This window comes from Manis javanica, chromosome 9 (assembly GCF_040802235.1).
Source record: "Manis javanica isolate MJ-LG chromosome 9, MJ_LKY, whole genome shotgun sequence".
NCBI lineage: Eukaryota > Metazoa > Chordata > Mammalia > Pholidota > Manidae > Manis > Manis javanica.
Genome location: NC_133164.1, coordinates 53,172,756 through 53,189,572, shown reverse-complemented (window position 1 = coordinate 53,189,572; position 16,817 = coordinate 53,172,756). Strand labels below are relative to the sequence as shown.

Genomic DNA, 16,817 nt, shown 5'->3' with positions numbered 1-16,817 from the left:
GTTTGGGGTTGTTGTGTATTTTTTTTTTTGATGATTTGACCCCTTTATCACTATGAAATGACCCTTTTTATCCCTGGCATTTTTATTTTGTACTGGAATCTACTTTGCTATTAATATAGCCCCTCTCTAGACTTCTTTTGATTAGTGTTAGCATGGTACATATTTTTTTTTCAGTACTTTCACTTTTAACCTATTTATAACTTAATATTTAAAGTGGGTTTCTTATAGGTAGCATGCATTTTAAGAAGTCCAATCTAACAATTTCTGCCTCTTAATTGGAAATATTTAAACTACTTACATTTAATATGGTTATCAGTATGGTTGAATTAAAATAAATCTTACTAATTGATTTTGTTCATCTTTTCTATTTTTCTGCCTTATTTTGAATTGTGTATATCTCTTTTGTTGATTTACTGCTTCATGTATAAGAACCATAAACAGTATAATTTTATTTTCTGCTCTTGTCCTATTTACTATTTGCTGTCATATATTTTAATTCTACATGTTATAAACACAGAATACATGGTCAGTATTTTTGCTTTTTTAGTCATTTATCTTTTAAATAAATAAAAAGGTTTTTTACATTGAACCACATATTTACTATTTCTGATGTTCTCCATTCCGTTGTGTAGATTTACATTCCATATCATTTTTCTCTGCCTAAAGGATTTCCTTTATTATTTCTTACACTATATACCTGTTGGTGATGGATTCTTTCAGTTATTATATCTGAAAAAATTATGTCACTTTCATTTTTGAAAGACATTTCACTGGATCTAGAATTCTAGGCTGACATCCTTTTTTCTTCTAATTCTTTAAAAGTGTCACTCCAGTGTCTTTGGTTTACATGGTTTCCAACAAGAAATCTGCTTTTATTTTATCTTTGTTTCTCTGTTCATAATATATTTTCCTTCTCTGGATGCTTTTAAGAATTTGTCTTTATCACTGGTTTTAAGTAGCTTGATTATGATATTTCTTGCTGACATACTTTTCCTCATGTTTCTTGTGTTTTATATTCTTGCGCTTCTGTGAGTTTGTAGTTTTATCAAATTTGGATGATCTCAGCCATTATTTCTTCAAATGTTTTTCTGGCCCCACCTTCTTCCTTCAGGGAGTTTAATTACAAGTATATTTATTAGACTGATCATAGTGTTCCCACAGCTCTTATTACACTCCATTCATTTTGCTCTTGTCTTTTTTCTCCCCTTTTCATTTTGGACAATTTCTATTGCTGTGTCTGCAAGTTCACTGTTTTTTTAATTTAATGTCTAATCTGCTGTTTATTTCATTCAGTTTATTTTCATCTCATACCTTGTAGTTCTCATCTCTGGATGTCCAATTTGAATCTTTTTAAAATCATCCAAGTCTATTTAACATGTTCAGTCTTTCTTCCAAATTCTTGAATATATAGAACACAGTTCTGACCATATTAATACCCTTGTCTACTAATTCTGTTACCTGTCATTCATGTTTTTGTTTATTTTGATTTATTTTTCTCCTTGTGCTTCTTTGTATGCCTGGTGTGTTACTCTTTTTAAGGCTCCTCCAACTAGTTACTACAAAGTTAGTGGCTTAAAGCAGCACAGATCTATTATCTTATGGTTCTGTAGGGTCTCACTGGCATAAATTAGGTGTCGTCCAGGCTGCATCCCTTCCTGGAGGGCACCGCATCTATTTCCTTGCCTTTTCTGACTCCTGGAGGCTGTCTGCACTCCTTGGCTCATCCTCCCTCCAGCTCCAAAGCCAGCAACGATGGGCTGAATCCTTCTCACATTAGATCACTCTAACTTTCTCTTCTGCCTCCATCTTCCTGTTTTGAGGATGCTTGTGATTATTTTGGGCCTCTTGGAATAATCCAATATAATCTCTTTGTTTTAAGATCAGCTGATTAACAATCTTCTGCACCCTTCATCCCCCTTTGCCACGTAAAATAACATACTCACAGGTCTGGAGACTGGCCTGTCACCCCTGGTGATTTTTCTTTGGTTTCCAGACATTGTGAATTTCACCTTGTTTGATGCTGGGTATGTTTGTATTACTATATATTTTCTTGAGGTTTATTCTAGGGCACGTTTAAGTTCAGTGGAAACAGTTCTAACCTTTTGAGACTTGCTTTAAGCTTTGTTGTGAGAGATCAGGGCAGCCTTTAGTCTAGGGCTAATTGTAGCCTACTACTGAGTCAGTAGCATTCTAAGTAGTCTACTCAATACCCCGTGAATCATGAGGCTTTTCTACTCTAGTTGGTGGGGGCACAACCTTGTCCCCATCCTTTGTGATCTCCATGGATTATCCCTTCTAATCCTTTTCAGTGGTTCTTTCCCCAGCTTGAGTAGTTTCGTCACATGCATACACTGATCATTTCTCAGATGAAGAATCAAGATGGGCCCCCTTTAAATCTCTGAGCTGTGTGTGTATGTGTACATGCACGTGTATGTATATGCATATGTGTACATGTGTGTGCATGTATATGTGTGCACACATGTATGTGTGCAGTCTCTTCTCTCCAGTACTCTGCTCTGCCAGCTCTAGTGGCTTTGGCCTTTCCAAACTGTCAGCTGTATGTCCACTCAGGGAGACTGCTAGGCTCCTCCAGAGATCCCCCTCCCTGTGCTGTAGCCTGGAAACTCCTGACAATGTGTTGAGCAATCATGTGGCTCACTTTGTTTGCCTCTCGTCTTTCAGGAATCATTTTCTTGCACTTCCTGATGTCCAATATCTGAAAACTGTGTTTCATATACTTTATCTGGCTTTTCAGTTGTTTCAGACAGGAGAATATATCCTGTGTCTGTTACTCTGTACTTGCTAGAAGTAGAAGTCAAACATTTGTTGTTTGCCACATACTGCCGTTTGATAACAATGATACCCAAATATTTAACAACTGATAGGTCCTGGGCACTGACCAAACAGAACAGAACTTGCCTTAAACAGTGATGTGCCTATGCAGGTGTTTACCAGCTAAATGTCAGTTCTGTGTAGTACTGAAACCCCATAATCCATCCAATTTGGGGTTTTATCATTGGCAGTCTTGGTGAGACAAAAAGAGCTTTGCAATAAAACTGGGTTTGAATTCTGACTCTGCCATTTCTAACTGACCAATTGACATAAATTTTCTCCATTCCTTTATTTTCCCTGCACTGTTATAGTGAAGATAAAGTGAGATAAAATATGTGAAGGTGAATATCCTGCCTAGAAGCTAGAATACTCAGTAAAATAATAGCGTTCCCCTTCCCAAATCTTCCTCCTTGATCCATTGGGGTTCCTCGGGGCCAACTGCAGCATTCTACTCATAGCAGATTTTACTCAGAGGGCATTTCATCCAAGAGAAAGAAGAGGCCATATCCAGGGAGAGGATCCCGGAGAATCAGAACTGTGATGTCGGGTTGCAGGTGGGGAGGAGGAGTTGCATAGTGACCATCACAGCCAAGAAAAGCCCCCGGCTAGGCTGGGGAGAAGTCAGTCCACACTGGGAGCTGGTGCCCATGGCCGCAGGAGAGGCCAGTGCAAGAGGGTAGCCCCAGCCAGATGCAGAAGAGCTAGAAGGGGACAGGCCCTCAAGCTCAGCCAGAAGAGCTTGGCAGGCGTCAGTCCGACCTGCCTCCTCTCAACTTACTCCTCTCTGCTTTGTAAGGTGATAACAGTTCAGAATTGTCTTGGCATTGTCCCTTGACAAACAGTGGCAAAGGGGGACAGTGTGAAGGGCCCTTTGTAGGCCTTGATTCCTCTGACATCATCCTCAGGGATAAGGCTTTACCTCTTATATGGGACTCTCATCATGTAAGCCACTGTGAATATGTTAGTCACGTAACTCTGCATGTACTGTCTCGCCTCTCATTTCACTTGAGGATGTTTTTCAACAAATTAAGGTAATTTTTATTTGTTACTTTGATTTTCTTTGGAAGTTTCTCCCTGGAAGCATGATGCCCAAACACTTGTATTTGGCCTTTTTGTGTCCCTAGCACCTCACACACACCTTGGGCACGAATCCTTATTGATGATAGTGTTTAATGAGCATGTTACAGAGTTCTGTGTTGAAGACTTTGAACAAAGATACAGAGCAGGAAAGTTCCCAGGATAACTTCTCATGGTAGACACTTAATACTTCCTTCCAGTTAATTCTTTCATTTTACTTTAACTTAGCTCTGTGTCTTGCCCGTGAGTTTCAGCCCTAGGCAAGTTCACTCTTGATTCAGTGAGAATGAAAAATGACAATGGAATGTTCCTGGCGTGAAAGGGTTTATACCCAACATTATTCCCACAGTGGCAGGTCAATGGCTAGAATCCTGTCCACTCAGAGTGAGTTTGCATGCAGCAAGCCGGTCTCTGCCTCTGGGCCTCTCTGTCCCCGCAGCCGTCTCAGTCTCTGTCCTGGGCACTGCCACCACTCCAGTCTCTGCTCTCCTGCAGCCTTCCAGCCCAGAGCACTGGGTGGAGCTCTTTATATAGATTCAGTAACAATGTATTGTCCTCATGTGCAGTGAGCAAGCCAGCCAGGGTCAGATGAGAATCCTGGCCTAGGAATTTTCATTTTCTATACACTTTGTTCAACGAACACTTTATGCTTAAATTATTCATGCCCCTCACGTCCCTGTCCTATCACTCTATGGTGGAAAAAAGTTAAATGCCTCTGATAAGGTTTTCAAATTCTTACAGCTCACTTACCAAATATATAAAACCCACAGTTGACTAAGGGTATGATTGGCCAAGCTAACATTTCTTTTCTGCCTTTGCTGTTCAGTTACAACCAGCAGATATAGATTAGCTACGCATTGTACTTGGTCTGATAAATTGCACATGTAACCACAGTCCTCCAAGTCTGTAGGCACTTTTTATATAAACGCAGCCTGAAGGAGGTCTGCTGATTCAGAATGCCCTCAGTATTAAAAGGAAAAAATGTATGATACAGATAAAGGACAATAAATAAAGCACCCGACAGTCCTCTGCCCTCAAAAAGTCATTTGATAAATGCTATTGAAAGTGTGGTACCAGCCCTGAGGGGCAGCCGCTCTCTGACTTGGGTATGCATTTTTACAAAGTGCCCTGTGCTTGGGTTTAGGGACACAGTGGCTCAGCTAGATAGACACTTTCAGTGAGGAAAGACCCTTGTAACTCAACACGTGGACAGCTCCTTTTCAGGACAGTGGTTCAGGTGCTCTGTATGCCTCCCTAATCTTGCTGTCTCTTTCTAATGCAGTTGTGTGCCCCTGTGTTGGCATCACAGGGCCCTAAACACCTGAAGCTGACTGTCCTCTGTGCCCCCCATATCTAATTGCTTGGTAATCTTGTAGATAATAAATAAATGTTGAATGAGCAAGTATGTCAGAAGGACCCAGGGCAATATGTCACTCACTTCCTTAATTTTTCCAGCTATAAAACTTACTGGATGACCCTAACATGGCATAGAAAATGGCATATTTCTGCTAAGACCATGGGCTACAGTGAGAACAGGAATACACCATACACACATACCCCTCCTTCCTCCTGTCGTATTTCGGTATACTCTTGAAAGCACAGTAATACATGCAATAATATATTGAACACTCTTTCTGCATGAGGTAAGCTCTTAGTGCCATTGTGGGTCCCAGAGGCCTCTGAAATAGAAAAAATCCCAACTATAATTTACATTTCTGTATTGATTTCTTGTTTGCAAATTGCTGACACATAAATGCCCATGATATAACTTGACATCCATAATACCAATGTGAAGTAGGCAGGGCAGGTTTAGCTTCACATGTGAGTTGAGGAACCTGAGGTGATATGCAACTAAACCCCAAATACTGAGTGGCTCTTCCTCTCTGCCCCGTGTATGCCTGGAGGCAGAAGGCGAGTGGACTCCATCACAGCCAGGGCGCTGTGGACCACAATCAGTCTCTTCCGACTCCAGTGGGGCCGTGGGCAATTGTCTTTGGTCTCCCCGGATCTCAGCTTCCTTAGTCCTCTGTGGAGGGGGGAAATCCTTGGAAAGAAGTAATGAGGACCAGCTGATTAAGTGGTTGAAAAAGGATTTTGAAAATATAGTATCCCATAAAGATTACAAGTCAAAACTAAATACCTCTGAGGATGAGGTTGAGCTGCACGCCACTAATGAAGAACAAAGACATTATTTGAATTTTCAACTGGACAGAAAATTATTCATTTCAAATGATAATAGTCTCTGCTTTTAACCTTGAACTCTCCAAGAAAAAATGTTCAGGTTCGTTTTCATGCGGGTAATGAGTTCTCCACATTTTTATAGGGGGACTTTGAGGGATGGAAACTGTGGAAGAGAACGCTGCCAAAACAAGTAGCTGAGAAACGCTCCTTCTCCGTTCCTGCAATCGGCCTCAAAGGCTTCCGTAGTTTTAAATGGCAATTTGGTATTTAAATCATTCCATCTTAGTTTACTCTGAAAAATTAGCCACCAGAATATACAGGATATTTGCCAGAAATGACAGGCTGTCAGGGAGAACAGTGTGGCCTTGGTGCTTTCCAAATTAAAATGTATACGAACATGTAAAGAAATCAATCTGGCCAGGGCCTCTGATGTAACAAAGTGCATTTAAAGTCTGGTGCTGCTCGAGTCGAGTTTAATTTATTAAAAAGACATATGTGTGTGTGTGCGCTCAAGCTTGCACGCACCCATGCATGTGTGTGTGTATAAAGAAGCTTAATAATGTAGACATACTCATTTAAATTAATAAAATAGGATGAAAAGTTTAAGGGAAAAGCAGATATTCTAAACATACAGCTGAGCATGGTGGATGGGTTAGATATAACGCCTAACCTTCCCAGCAGAAAAAGCAGAGTGGAAACAACTGTGAATCCTGTAATTCTCACTTTCAAGCACAGAAAAACACCCTGGGTCCTTGGTGTAGAAGAGTCTTTCCCTAATATTAAACTGTCAGAGAAATTTTTCTTGTGAGAAAACTATATGTGAACCACCTCCTCAGCTGTTTTCCTAGAAGACCCCTCCTGATTTCCACCTAAAGAAATACTTCTTAAAATTAGGATAGAGGATAAAACACGTTAATTTAGAAAGTAACAGAATTTGGTTATGCCAATTTTAAAATTTAAATTTTAAAAGGAAGGGCACTAAGGCAATATTGTATCATGTAAAATGCATAAACCACGGTGCATACACTTGTCCATGCAAATATATATAACATCATTAAAGTACTTGCTGAGATATATCGAGTGCTTCTACCAGGCACTCTTTTAAACCCTTCATGTATTCTAACTCATTTAATTCTCACAGCAACCCTATCAAGATAAGTATTATTGTCGGTCCTCTTTTTGCAGATCAGAGGTGTAGAGAAGCTAATGAGCTGAGCAGGCTGGCACACCTGCCCTGGACACTAGGACTCAGACCATCCAGCCACCTGTCTGCTGCTGACTCCCCTCTGATTTCTCTTCTCTTTCCATCTTCAACTCTGTTTCTTCCCAGCCAGTTGTCTTTGGCCACACAGTCTAGTAGAAAAATTAAGTTAACGTTAAATTATGCTGTGATTATAAAACAACACACCGTTTGAAGTTTCCATTAGGAGCACTCGTGATGTGTTTGCTTTTAAAATAGGCACTATTTTCTCTCCAAGTCCACAGCTATATGCTGATTTTATTTAAAGAGACCAACTCCATGTTACTTTCACCTCTTCAAACAGTAAATTTAAATTGAAACCTACATAAATTGTTTAAAATATTATGATGTGTTTTCTTTGAAGCTAAATATTAAGTGTTTCTTTGTTCTTTTTTAAATTTATGATATGTTACCTCCCAGAAGCCTTTGTAAGCTGAAACCAAGGCTGATAAATAAAATGAAGAGGTTAGCTCCTGCATATTGTCCCAGAAAGATGCAGGTTTCAAAGGGAAGCACCATGTGAAGACATTTACATGCTGTGAAATATCACCTCTGCCATCATGACCACTGACTGCGGTGGGCATTATATCAGTGTAATGACAGACTATTGCCCTGGCTCCAAAGAAGAGAAACAGCTCTACAGAGTGAGGAGGCATTGAATGCCAGGAAGAAACTGGTGGACATAAATTACTTAGTTTTTCAACATATAGTTGGCCCCACTCCTTAGAAAGATAGATAAATGGATAAACATATATATAAAAATTAAGGAATGCTTCTTATGTGCTTGACTGAATATTCAGAAATATTTCCCAAGATTCAATTGTGTTCTGCCTCCATTGTCTGCCCCTTTGCTGTAAACCTGTCAGTTAGGACAAAGCAGAGAACACCAACAGCCTATTCAGTCCTCCTTTTTTTCTATCATTATGTAATAGTCCTGCTGTACAAAGTCACATAACATCGTACAGAGAGAAAATTAATCATCAGCTAATGAGATAGGGATGTGAAAAGAAGTTTGAAAGAAGTAATTTAGAGACCCCAATTAGGACCTATTCTCCTGCGTCCCCCATAGGCATCACTGGCTGATCCCAGGTCTGGGGGTGTGAGAAGGGCATGGCAGGAGAGAGTGGAGGGAGGGGAGGGAATAGCAGAGGGAGGAAGATATAGGAGCTACAGCTTCCGGGCGCACAGTGAGGCCTTTGTAATACTTAGATGAGAGCTAATGAGAACCTAAATAGCAATGAGAGTGAAAAAGATGATGATATAGAAACCTTTCAAAAGCAAGTCTGTCTGAAAGGTTTTGGCCTGTGACTGGACGTGGTTGCCTACAGAGGTTTTACACAAAGAACTGGGAGGAAAGGGAAGTCCTGTTAAAAGGAAAAGGCAAACTCTGAAGTTACTTAGTCTGCTCAAGAGTGTTTAATAGGAATGGAGTGGGACCCATGCCCTGGATACCGCAGCGGTTTGCTGTGGAGCACATTCAGACAAGATGGAAACAAGGGCGCGAGGGCCAGCAGGCTACAGAACAAGGAAAATGACTTAATGGGAGCTTCCAACACAAGGAATTAAGAGGAACTCCACATGCACTGGGACTTGGCATTGGCCCTCAAAACTGGAAGTCAACCAGGGTTCTGAAGAAATAAACATTAGGGAGAAGGAGTTTAAGTGGATTTGTCTAAGAGGATCTTCTTTTGTCGCTGTCTGACCTGCAAGGAGAAATTTGCTGGTGAGTTAGAAGGGGCAGTAACTTAAGAAAGAGTTGTCTTGCCATTGTATAGATATTGAGGTCCAGAAGGTCCAGAAGGAGAACCTAAGAAGACAGATTTTGGAAAATTCACTGGAAAATGCAAATTATTTTATTTCGTATCAAAATGTCAAGTGCAAAGTTGCATATTGGCATCCTCCAGAGACAAGACACCCATGTTTTAGTTTAATGAGGTCATTTGATGTGTGTCAGTTCTGAGATGGGACTGCCAAAAAGACTCGTGTAGTGAGATGATGTGAAGCTTGGCACAAAGCAAGCATTCAACCATGACCATTGTTTTTTAATCATAAAAAATATTTATTTGCTGTGCCAAGTCAGCAAAAAATAGAAAGTTCAGAATTAAGAGAGCACTGCTAGTCCTATAAAGTCACCTTCTCTCTAGACTACTCTGGAGCTAACCCTAGACCTCAGAAAAGGTGGGCTTTATAGAACAGTCATGTGTGGAAGGACTAAGGGAAGCAAGGTGCTGAGGCCTGGTGAGAACGTATTCTTGTGAGCTTGGACTTGACCAAGGAGTGATGGGAAAGTGAATTAGACTCGTGACAGTAGTGCAGGTGTGCAGAATAAGGACAATGGATTTAACTACAGGATTATCAGGTCCTGGCAACACAAGAGGGATAAAGGTCTCATTGTGAAAACTGCTAGAAAATGGAATGGGCCATCTTGGGAGGTGGTGAATGTACTCTTGCTAGACCTGTAGGAAAGCAGAAAGGAGAGCCACTGAGAATGGAAAGCGACTGTGGGGAAGCAGCAGGACTCTTGTTCTAATTCCAGCTCCATTCTTAACTAGCTGTGTCACTCTGGGCAAGTCATTTAACCTGTCTGGGCTCCAATTTTCTCATCTATCAATCAAGAAGGTAAGACGAGGAAATGTCCAAGTCTCAGGTTTGAAATTACATGATCTTTGGTGAGGCTCTGCGTTCTTTGCTTCCTTGTCAAAGTGAACCCCTCCCGCCTGGCTGGCATATGCCGGTGTGATTTTTATGTCTCAGCTATGAGGCCCATTGAGTCTGAAGAGTGCATTTCAGCAGGTCCAGGAAACACAGAATAGCTTACTTTGAGTGTGACAGCTCAGGTCTCTGTACAGAAACTGCTCTGGCATCCAGTTCAAATCACCCAGCTCCCCATGTGAGTGACTTCCACAGAACCTTTGATGGGGTTTTACCTCCTGCTTACTCAAAATACGTTTGGATTTCGAGTGCATGCTCTAAGCCCAGGTTGCTGGAAACATCTGACAGACTTTTCTTATTAGCCAGTTCTTCTCTGTGCCAGTTTTGGTCAGAAGTTTTGAAATTCTCTTCACTTGGTGTCATGTCATATTTTCAAACATGGACACAAATCTCCTCGCTCAAGACAACAGTACTTAAAATAGCTGTTGACAGCTGCATTCCTCCACTCAGCCAGCATTACATCTCCAGTCAAAGGAGACAGAGGGTTTTATTGATGGACTGAGGTCTTTGTTTATAAAGTGTGCACAGCAGCCTTCAGGAGCTCACTTTGGATATACATCCTGGGTTTAAACGGAGAACATACCTCTCCACCTTTGGAGCTCTTTGGAAAGATCACAAAAGCATTTTCAATTTTACTTTCTTAAGGATTCTGCTTGTAGGCATTCACTTAAAGTACACTATTATGTTAACAGAATCTGTGTGGTTGATTTGTTCACAACAAATAATGTAGCAATCTTCAAGGTTTGTTTTTTCACAAAGGAAAAACCTAAGAGCAATTCTGCCTTCAGGGGACTGGTTTCGAACATGTCTTCTAAGAGAACATTTAGAGATCTTCTTGTATTTATGATCCCAAAAACCGTATTTTGGGAATACCTTTTTTACATGCCTGTTGCCCATATAGAAGCCATCCATTTTAAGACTCAGGTCAGCTGTCACCCTCCAGCATTCCCTCTGTGGCACTGTCCCCTGCACTGGTTTCCTAGGGCTGCCTTACCAAAGCACTACAAGCTGGGATGGCTTGAAACAGAAACCGATTCTCTCATGGCTCTGGAAGTGAGAACTCTGAAATCAAGGTGTTGGCAGGGCCCTCCTCTCTCTGAAGGATCTAGGCAAGAATCTGTTTATGTCTTTCTGTTGGTTTCTGGTTTCTGTCAGCAGTCCTTGGTGTTGCCTGGTTTGTAGCTGCATAACTGCAGATCCTGCCTCCCTCCCATGTGACCTTCATTCTGTGTGTGGGTAAATGTAGTTGCTCTTCTCTTACAAGGACATCAGTCATTTTAGATGGGGCCCATCTGAATCGAGTATGACCGTGTCTCTACCTGAGTACATCTGCAATGACCCTATTTCTAAATAGTCACTTGCCCAGGCACCAGGGTAGTTGGGACTTCAGTGTATCTTTGCAGAGGGACCCAATTCAAGTCATCACACCCCTTATCCTGGACTGCTTTCTATGTCCCCCCTTCTCTGTGCTTCCATAGCACCTCTTATTTAAGTATCTCGCAAGAGTTGTTATTACCATATTATCATTTTCTATTTAGTTGTTTTTGCCACTAGACTGTCATTCCCATGACAGAAGACTCATCTTATAATGGTTTTGCAGGCAAAGAACATAGGAAAACATCCCACACCCATGAGGCCCTCAAAAGTTTAAACGAAACACCTTGTCATCACCTTCATAATATTTGATATGTACACAATGTTAATATTATACAAAACTATTATATATGAAAATATTTGTTAATATTGCACAGAAATGCTACCATTTGTTGGGTATTTACCATGTGCTAGACATTATGTTAAACATTTTGGTTCTTTTTTTTTTAATCTCCTTTAATCCTCACAGGAATATTAAGACTTAAATATGATTATCCCCACTTTATGGATGTTACAAGTGAGGCTTAGAAAGATGCGTTCAATTTCCTGAGGTTACACAGCTAGTGCATGGGAGACCCAGGACATGATCACAGGTATATTTGATGTCAGACTTGGGCTCTTAACACTTTGATGTCATGCTCTCACACAGGTTATCCCCTCTGTTGCTCCAATTTTGTGAAGCAGTATATTTGCTGTTCATGTTTGCATTCACCGATGAAGACACTGAATCCCACAGAGGCTAAGGAACCAGTTAGCCTTATGGTCACCCCACTGTGCTCAGATCCTTTTACTTCAAGATCACTTTTTAAAAAATTCCTTTTCTTTGTTGATCATGAAATGGTTTTTAAGAATATTAGAGAAAAGATGGACATGGAATGAAAAAAATACATTAGTGGTCCATGAACTTACCTGATGTTGTAGAAGAGCAGGGCTTTCAATTGCAACAGGAAACTATTATGAGAACCAGTCTCTCCATCCTAAACTGCCAGTAAATTGTATGTCCTTGCCTATCACATGGTGTCTCTGTTGAATGACAATAGGTCATATTTTGAGTCAATAATTCTGGAGAAAAAGAGGAGCTACCACGTATTTGTCAAAGCCCATCCAGCCTATCTGCCCTGTTCAAGTCCTGGGCCCTGGCCCCCAACAGTGGCATCTGCCTAGATTTGAGGTCCCATCTGGGCCTCAGGTAGGAGGAATGGGGCACAGGAGCCCTGCCTTCTGGGACTCAGCATCCAGCTAAGCCTGATGCTAGTCAGGGCCTGACCTGTGCCCCAGGACTGATAAGTGCCATGTCTGTCTCCATCCATGAACCCCAGGCCTCAGTTCTGGTGTCTGGATCCTACCTTACTTCTCCAGCCCACATCCCAGCTTAGGTACCCTGCCTGACTGCCTCGGTTGTCTTGCCCTGTGATCCTGTAGTGTTGTTGCTGAACCCCAGTTCCCCGTGGACTGAGGCAGAACCTAGGACCATGGAGGTTTGGGCTCTGTGACCTGTGACATGTAGACAGAGTCCCCGGGCAAAGCTGGCTGGCCTAGTCTTGTGTTTTGTCTGCTGCTAACAATCTCTACCCAGGACTAGACCAAAGAAACTACCATCTGGGCTGATTACTGCCTCCTTCCCCTTATTATTTTCTTGGAATGCCATGTCCCACCCCTCGGCCAGGCTTGTTCCTGGCACCACCAACAGCGTGCATCTCTCCCCTCAGCCACAGCCCAGCCCAGCAGCTATGCCCACACCTAAGCTGGTTATGTCCATCTTTGACTGGACACAAGCCTCTGTTGCCTTTCTTTCAAGTGGGGCCTAGTGCTCACCTCAAATAGGAGACTCTTCACTGAGGCACTGACCGGAAGGGGCAGCGGCTCCAGAGGGGAGGAGGGATGGAGACCAGTGAGGCTGGCTTGGGGCCTCTGGCCTGGCAGAGGGCACACCTGACATTCAGTGGCTGCCATCCCAGTGAAAACAAAGTCAAAGGATATCAGCTTCAATGGCAAGCTGCCTTCTGATCCCATCTGCCTCCTGCAGCCCCTCAGTGCATGGTGGCCGCACTCTCACGCACTCACCATGCTGTGCCATGGTGACTGTTTGGAGGCCTCTCAGGCTCTCCCTGGCAGGCCCATTCCTGGGCAGCTCTTTTAATCCTTAGGGCCTAGGTTCACATTTCTCAACTCTTCTGCTGAGTTCGGTACGCATCATCACGTTCTCCTCAAACCCTGTGATATCCCCAAGTGGGGAATGTGTTAAAGTTACCTCTGGAACTCCAGATCCTGGCCACAGTATGTGCCCAGTAAACGCTGAATGACTGAATGAATGAATGCATCTGCCAAGTCCTGGATGTAGAACCCCAACCCACCCTCAGAAAATGTCTGTCTAACTGATGAAATGCTGGACTATATAAGAATCAGTAAACAGGATTTTTCTTTCTGTTTTTGTCTTCTCCCGTTGGGAAAAGACAACTAGAAAGAAACATTTGCTGAGCTTTGGCCTTGCTGCCTCTGCGCTTGCAGTCAGCAGTATGAACAGGAGCTGGGCCAGGCCACGGGCTTTGACATAAATAACCCTTGCTCTTGTTTAAGTACAGTTTCCAAAAGAAAGTTCTACTGTATACATAATTGGATTCTTTCTTGCTGTAGTTTAAGCCTTCTTCCTCTTTTCCTTGAGAGGAATTATAACTCATTATCTCTGAAGTTCGCAAGGGCAGCTTTTCTAAGCAAGACAAGGAACTGACTCTTAGAGCTGCATTCTCTTCACCTTCGTCTTCCCATGTACGTGTCTTTCCAGACTTTCAAAAATTGTGCATTTGCTTTAATGAGTCAGTACATAATAGGTTTCTCTGCTGTTTGAGAAAACAATTTCCATCTGTTCATATATTGTTAAAAAGTAATAGGTTCTTTCTTTTTTTAAGACTAATCCTTCCTTACTTCCTCCTCTCAAATTCTGAATCTCAGATCCTTTGAAGTCCAACATAATTTAAACGTTAATTCCTTTCTAAGCTCTTTCGAAGCTACTGCACTCACTATGCAGATTTCATTAAATCTCAGAGCCTCTTCATATCGATGTCTCAGAAAAAGCAAAGTGACTCTTGCTGTATATTAAAAAGTTTTCCTCAAGAGTAGTGTCTTTTGTCCCTATTTCTGAAGCTGTGTTTATTTATTTATTTGGCCTTCAAAAAGAAAACAGAAGTCTGTTACAACCTAAAGAGAACACAAGCACTGGGCTTCTCATCTCGTCTGTGGAAACATCTGGTTATTGTAATATACAGGGCTCTCATTTCAGAATTGGCAGTTTGCAGTCCTGAGCATTTGCAGCTTTACATCACCTTGTGTTGGCAAACAATAGTAAGGGCCAGTCCAGGAAAGAAACGGATGAATCTTAGTACAGAATGAGATTACACGAAGGCATGAGGATGCCAATATTCCCATTGCCAATATTTCTATTTCTAATATATTCACCTTGGGAGCCAGTATGTTATTCCAATGATGATGACATTGAAAAACATTTTATTTCTGGAACTTCTCCTTTAAAACTGACATCTGGCGCAGAAGGATCTATCTTGATATTTTTTTAAGAGCAGAGTAAATTGTAGTAGGGCCATGTATTAGGTGAATGATCATACTGGGTCATTTTAGGAAAAAGAAGTAGTCAAAAGAAATGTGTTTCAATATGGAGCCAGAGACGTGAGTCCCAGTTCTGATTCTGCCATTTTTGTTCATTTTGTGATATTAGAAATTTCACTTAACTGCTTTAAGCCTCTATTTCTTTATCTGTAAGTGGGAATAAGACTTTACAAACTTTACAAAGATTTCAAATGAATAACCAGAATAAGTGTCTTGTCTCTGTGATTTCCAACCTTTATGTCTTTTGTGTATCACTTAATTTTGAGCAAAACCAACACAAAATTCTGGAGTCCTGGAATGCTAGTGTTCCAAGAAATTATCCAGCCAATCCCATGTTTTTGATGAAGAAACTGAGAACCATAGTTATAAAAGAAGTACTTAGAATGGGAAGGTGACTTCTTTGAAAGAGAATGTTTATTTGGTATTTACATTTAAGGAATTATTTTTAAACCAAACCCACCCCCAGCCCCCTCAAAAAAGTTCATTTTACTGAATTCACACTGCTATACTATCAAATTAAATATATTTCCTAGTAAATGGGACAGGAGTCCTCTTGGGGTTGGTGATCAGGATCACTCTGCTTATTCTGTTTAAGCCAGAGGAGGAGTGGAAATACCAGGGTAGCTGGAGGAAAGCTATAGCAACCATTTCCCAGAAAGGAAAAAGTTTGCTGGTCCTTCTGTCTCCTCCAGAGCCTCAGTAAACCAAGGGTATCTGCCTCTGGGCTTCTGCAGGTCTTCAGCGCAGGGAAGCCAGAAGTGAGACCACCAGGGGGTAAGGCGTGGGCCGACCTCGAGAACCCCGGAGGACAGGGGCTGGGAGGAAGTATGCACGTGCTCTAGGATGAATGAGGGACAAAAGCTAGGAGGGGACGGGGAGCAGCAAGTTCCATCCTGGAGTCGTGGGGTGTCACTAGGACCACTCCACGCTATCGGTTGTCTGTCTGGGAGATTACCACACCACCAGTAAGAGTGTCTGTTTTCTGCAAACAGAAAAGCTCTCAGGAGATCCCTTTGCAGCTACTCTTAGGAACTCAGTACAGTATGTAACAGTCCCTGCTCTTAGAAAGATCTTATTTTGAAAAAAAAAAATCCCTGCATATCACCTTTGATATTACTTGCATCATCACACTAAAAAAACAGTTCAGTGTTTATACTGGAAAACCTCTTTGTCCCCTCCCATTTTTTATACAGGGCATAAATTTGTTTTTTTATACAGGGCATAAAGATTTCAGAAGGATGGGTCAGTTGTTTGTCGATTGAATTATAGGAAGAAAGTGTGATTATGCAATAGAATTCAGAAAAAAATATAGCTTATTTTAGCCTGCATGTATCTAACCTAGTCATAGTAATTATAATCTCTTTGTTTTTTTATTTCCTAGGGGAAATAGGTTAGGTTGGTCCTGAAAGCATCATTATAAAGTATGCACATAAAATTGAACTTTCTTACATCTAGGTCACTTGGGTAAGAAGATTCTTTTGATAAAAACCAGGTTGACAGTTAGATTCACAGGGCACTTCAATGTTAAATGATATTCTTCCCACATTCTGGGTCATAAGGCAGTGTAAACAATACACCAATGTTAAGAAACAGAAAATCACATTCACAACAACAGCAAAGCTTCAAAATACTATGTTCTGTTCTGCCATGTTAATATTTTTAGTAATATAATTTCCTTTTTGTATACTTTTAGTTTCTTTTATTTTCTCTTTACCTTTAGGGAATAGCTTTCTATAATGCTACATCTAATGCCAGGAGAAATTCCTAAAAAAATAGAAGGCAA

General features: G+C 41.3%; 1 protein-coding gene across 18 annotated transcripts in view; it reads left to right on the top strand.

Annotated features, from left to right (window-relative positions):
* Nucleotides 1-16,817, top strand: part of ENOX1 (ecto-NOX disulfide-thiol exchanger 1) — a 554,315-nt gene that overhangs the window by 381,930 nt on the left and 155,568 nt on the right. The gene's annotated exons all lie outside the window — the stretch shown is intronic.